The sequence below is a fragment of the Barbatula barbatula genome, assembly GCF_947034865.1.
Source record: "Barbatula barbatula genome assembly, chromosome: 14".
NCBI lineage: Eukaryota > Metazoa > Chordata > Actinopteri > Cypriniformes > Nemacheilidae > Barbatula > Barbatula barbatula.
The window spans coordinates 14124531-14130662 of NC_136777.1; positions in this window are offsets into that span (position 1 = coordinate 14124531).

Consider the following 6132-nt stretch of genomic DNA (forward strand, 5'->3'; position numbering starts at 1 on the left):
CAATTTAAAGGTGATTTGTTAATCACTGTGTGTAAACTACATTGGCGCAAACATCATTGATAAACCATTCAAAAGCATTTGCAGGTCGCAAAACTCGGGTAAACGCAAGAGCATTTACATTTTTTGTCCCCTTTGGGATTCGTAGAGCACCAGTAATCCGATTTGGTTATCTGAAATAGGTGTGTATTTGGATCAGAATGATCCATCTAGTTTTGCTTTGAATTACCGGCACAAATGTAAGACGTATTACTTGATCCTGTATAGTAGAAGATTGGATTTACTAAACATTTTGATCCAGATTATAATTTATGTTATTTCATCCCTTATATTACTTTCTAGATTGCTGGTATTTCGGATCTCGTTCCACAAACACATACCCTGTCAATATTATTTTAGATTAAAATTTGTTGTTTATCTTCTTTTAATTACTCTACATACTTTGCAAAAAATTTTAAGTATATTTTGAGATTTTAGAGCACAGTAAAGTACAATATGGTAAATGCATACAAGACGATGACATACTTCCGCTAAAATGGCTGCCAGCCCGGTCACTTCCGCTCTCATAGCACTAAGAGGATAAGTGAGAACAATATGCTTAGTAAGAAAATGCTCAAATTTGCCTCTAATAAGTGCAAACGTTCACTTTGCTTTTTTTCATATTTGTTGATGTACCTTGAAACAAACTGCCTAAAGTGCTTCTCTTTTTGGTTGTTGGCGTTTGAATAATTAGACTCGCCTTGTCCATCCTGAAGCGAAACAGCATTGTTCCCTATGACACTGGATGTAACAGAGCTGCCAGAGGTTTTAGCGGAAGGACGTCATTGTTTCGTGTGCATATACCCCATTGACCTACATTTCACTGCTAGTTGAAAAATGTGTATAACGGTGTATATGACAACACCTGGCCCCTGATCATTGGACAGATTCTTGTTTATGGCACAATATCACTGTTCAGCTCAGCTGTGACCGGAGCGAAGGCAGTGTTGTGAAATCAGAGCCGGTGCAGGTAATGCTCATACACCAGAGAGCCATGGGACAATCGTCCTCTCTTTGCTCCAGAGGGCAGGGCAACACTTCAGCAACAGCACCACGAACAATCACCTTATTTAAATTCAAGCCGGTTTTTCCTTGGCTTTTCTGGGCGGGGAGTTCAGTTGTTTCTGTTACTGCAGCATTAGTGAGAAGATTAAGTTACAAACTGCCCTGATCTAACAATTGCCTCCCCAAACAAGTAGGTCTTCTCATTTTTCTCATTTCAGAACAAAAGTGACTTTTTTGTCTCACAGCAAATGTTTTCCGAGGCCTTTAATGTGTATATTTAAATAATCACGGAAAGTGCTGATCACTTGATGTTTCTTCATTCTCCTTTTGTTTCTGAAAGCCTCCTCTTGTCTGCCATTCCTGGGTGGGATATAGAGGCTAATGTTTCCCCTTTGTCTACAGTCAGACTCATTATCCCCTCATCGTGTCTCAGTTCTACGTGTCTGCGCTGGCATTCTTCGTCCCCTCCCCCTGTTTTTGCACACAGGCTTTGTTTCAGGAGACCCCACACCATGTCCAAACCCCCTAACTCCTCCTCACAGTATCACTTCTTTTTAATGGCTTTTGCTGCCCGAAGCCTCGCCGTCTTCCACTAGTCACTTGCGCAAAGGTGTAATTATCATGACAATGGAATGAGATCTCCAGAGACACCTTGAGAGCTTTTCACAACATGTCAAGTTTCTTGATTTTTGGTCTGACTTCCTGGAAATAGATTTGAGACGAACGTCACTTTGTGGCCCTCCAAAAATGTTTTCTTCTTTGACCTTATGTGACGGCGTATAATATTTGGTTTACTGCTTTTTGTAAAGTAAAGTTGAGCTAAATAACTAGCACCATGCTAATCTTATTCATATAGGCTACTTTGCTGATTTCCATGAACAGAGATTTGTGATGTTTACCAGAGTCTGCTTTCCCTCACGTCTTGATCTTTACCAGAAGCCTCTACATAACACAAGTCAAACAAACATGAAAATCACACACTTACTTGACACTTTAAGCCATTGATATATGAGAGAGACCAGCGATGGGCAAAGAAACTTCTGATAACTTGACCCTAAATGAGATGCCAGGCAGTGTGTGAAGAGCACTTGTGTGGAGTTTTTGCTTTCACAGCCCCAGGGACAGGTAAAGTGGAGCAGTTGTTGAGGAAATTATCCTTTTTCCTGGCTCTGAGGCAGAGGTATACTGGGTTACAGTGTGAGAAACCCTGGACGCTTTTTGTGACTGGCTCTTTGGCATTTCCCAGCGGGAACACCACACCCCTGTGTTGTCTAGGTGATTTTATACAGGTGATTACTTGGGTACAGAGGTAACATGCCTGCACAACTTGTCTCAAAATGTTCAACTTCATTATTTAAAGGTGAAATGTGTAATATTTTGGAGGATTTATTGACAGAAATGCAATATAATATACATAACTATGTGTTCAGATGTGAATAAAGGCCTTACATAATGAAGCGTTATGTTTTTACTATCTTAGAATGAGCTATTTCTATCTACATACACCGCGGGTCCCCTAACATGGAATTCTCCATGTTGTTTCTACAGTAGCCCTAAACGGACAAACTGCTCTACAGAACGTGTTTCGTAAATACATGATATCCTTCAGCAAAGAACTCTAAGACTTTTGTTTTTTATTTATTGTTTTAGTTTAATGATTTAAAGGAATGTATATGTTTTGAATAATATTGATAAATAAACGATGATAGAATTTTTGTTTAGTCAGTGACTTGAACATGAGAACCAGATCAAACTGGTGAACAATTTCTTTCAGCCCAGTTTTGTTCACTGAATGAATGAATCATTGAAAAGATTTCATTCAGACATCAAAATATTGACTGTTTCATGAACGCTCATATTTGTATCTCTCATAAACACTTATGAATGGGGAAAATCTTGTTAATATCATTGGGTCTCTTAAACTGCTATATAAGCCAAACGTCTTGATTTCCCAAAATGAAGCGGAAATTGCTCAAGTTTATTTACAAAACATTTTCCGCCATGAATGTTTCCGTCTACGCACCAAAGCAACAATGAAACCAAACACAGGAAAACAACTTCTTTCCTGTTGCTTACTACATTGACTTGAAAGTAAAAACAAAAAGGGTTACCAGCAGACATTTCTGTTTCCTTAAAACCATATTAAAACATGTCTTAAACTTTGTCTTGCTGACCTTTTTTAGTGTAACACTTCACTGACACTCAATCTATCTCTTTTATTGTTGTAAAAATGCACTTACACAAAACAGAAATCCAAGGGAGGCATTTCCTGCGTGGATGTAGTCGCCCTAGTGAAGGGTCACTGGATACAGCAGGTGGTCTTTAACTTGAAGCGTTCACCTCCAATACACTCAATGTTTGATGTTACTCTTTTACAAGGCCTTTAGAGGAGCAGTGCTCCTTTCCTTTGAAGCTGGGTTTCTTTAAATTCTTTATTAAAATAAATGAAAGTTTGCGCTGTCCAGACACTTCTTATGAAGTGACAGATGACAACGAACAGAAATCTGAGTCGAGTTCACGACCCTTACTAAAATGCTGAAAGTATAAAAAGTAGCTCCCAAAACATACATCATCCTGTGCACCTGCAGAGATCTTCCTTGAGTATTTACTTCTTACTGCACCCTGCAATTACTTTATTACTTGGTTTTAAACCGTCTGCTCATCTTGCACTTTACTGTGAACATCAGCATGTTCAGACACTTGTTTGAATAATTTTGTGTAATTGGACGTCGTTATCTGTCGTGTGTTAAGCTGGATTTATTGTCACCCTTTACAACTTTTACAAAACAAACACTGCCATCATCGCCACAGAATTAGGCAATTGCTTTCTATTCGTTCCCAGATGTATCATGTACAGTATAATGCCGTTCGTGTCATATAAACATATTGGGTGACACTATATTACCTTGAACATTTTCTTAATTGGATTCAATTTATTGTCATTACACACATACAAGTACAGTGCAACGAAATGTATTAAAAGGTTGAATCGATATCTACACCTATGTCCAGACTTTTTTCTGGGTAAATAAATATTTATCAGTTTCCTGTTTCGTGTGAAAATGATATCCGGACATACACACACACTTTGAAATCTAGATCCTTGAGGTTTTAGAGTAGTCCTGTGTGTCCATTGTCCTGTTAAAGCAAAATAAGACATTCCTAATGTAAGACGCAAAGTGTATGAATGTTTGGACTAGACCAGACACATTTGTTCAGTCAAAAGCACATTTTGATGTACCACTCAGTACCACATTGATTTTTCTTCTAATGTCTAATGGCACTTTTAACTGCCTAATATACATCAGCTCACACCATAAAATTCGAACAGGAAGCAGTGAAGGGCGTCTTTGATCCAGTTTACTGCAGGACAGAGAGTACTTACATGTGCACTCATAATGAAGGAGTCGCATTTCAGATGGAAAGGGAAATCACAGTCAAAGGCAAGTCTTCAAGTACTATTCTTGCACGACATTCCATGAGAATGAAAACTCTGCCCTTGAATGTATTGTAGGTTGTTTCATCTGTTTCAGACGAGTTAAAGAATAAGAAAATCAACAGTGGTCTCCAGATCAAGAGTTCCAGTGAAGACTTTGTGCATGTGATTTTCTTTCATCTCTAAAAACATGTGCATGTTGGTAAGTTCAATGGAATTCTTGGCCAAAGGGGAAATGCACTGATTCTTGACCTTGGTGAAATTAGGTAGCCTATATACAAAGAAAATTACCAATCCTGATGTGGTCAGAACAGATGCTTTGGCTGACTTTAAATACAGATGTATGTTAGGACACAGGGTCTTATTCATTTACTTGCGGGGGTCTTGAACTTATATGGCAATCTTCCAAAAAGAGTGCGTTCGTGCACGTCTACCTCTAACATGATTTATGGTGGGAAGAGGCAATGTATTCTTTACACACACGGAGGAAACGCAATATCCGGTTCCGCTGCCAGACCCTCACCCTGTGGTCATACACACATATCAAACCCACTTTTGATGTGTCTATCATCACACCAGATCTCCAGCTTCGATTTCAGTCGCCCCGTTTTGTGAAATGTAAACTTCTCAAAGATGGTGGAGAAATGGTACAAAATGGTTGTTTTATTCAAGTTATGTTTGGAAACTGCAGACAAAATGTTAATACAAGGCTAACCTGGTAAATTCACAATGACGCAGATCAACCTAAATAGGTTCACTGTAAAAGATTCCTGTAAAAAATGGTAATATTCAGGTAGAATAAATGATTTTTTCAAGTGAAATGACATGTTTTTATGTAATGTATACCCACCGTTTGCAGTTTATCTCGCATTTAAAAAACACATGGAAATTTTGAAAGAGGAAATTAAACATGAAATAAAACAGTATAAAACAGTCAAAATATTTCAAATTATTTTTACAGTTTAGGCACGTTTAAAAAATATTTAAGAGTTCATCAGTCTTTTTTTAATCATTTATGTTATATAAATAAAATCTAAATACAGAGCTGTGCAGCACTAAAGTATTTTTTACGCTTCATTTTTATTTTAAGCATGTGTACTTACCTAAAAATGACCTAATAAACTTTTACTGCAGTATACTAACATGGTTTTTTATTTTAAAACCTGAATTAAGTAGAAGCTACATCTAGATACTTAAGTCAAAGATAAAAAGTCAAAGTACTAGATCTGAGCTTGTACGTAAGTATTAAAAGGTAAAAAACATAATTTATGTGTAAAAACCAATATTGGTAAGAGTATTGGTAAAAACCAATACTATGGTATATATATATATGCTTTTTTAATTTAGTGAAGTTAAACTTTTCCAAAGTGAAAACACAGATATTTAAATATGTACTCGAGGGTAAAAATACGTAAGTAATGTCCACCTCTGTTTAAATTGTAATGTTGTAATGTTTAAATATGCAATAATCTAAATATACAAAATGAATCATTTGAAACATAAATTCGCAGTTTAAATTCGAGAATGACCTCATTGTTCGGGTTATGAAACATATCCCTTTAGAAATGTAAATGACGAAAACACAACAGTCGAAATAAAGTGAGCAAACTACCGACTTCTCCAAACACGGTTTGTTTACTACCTGCGGTTTTTTA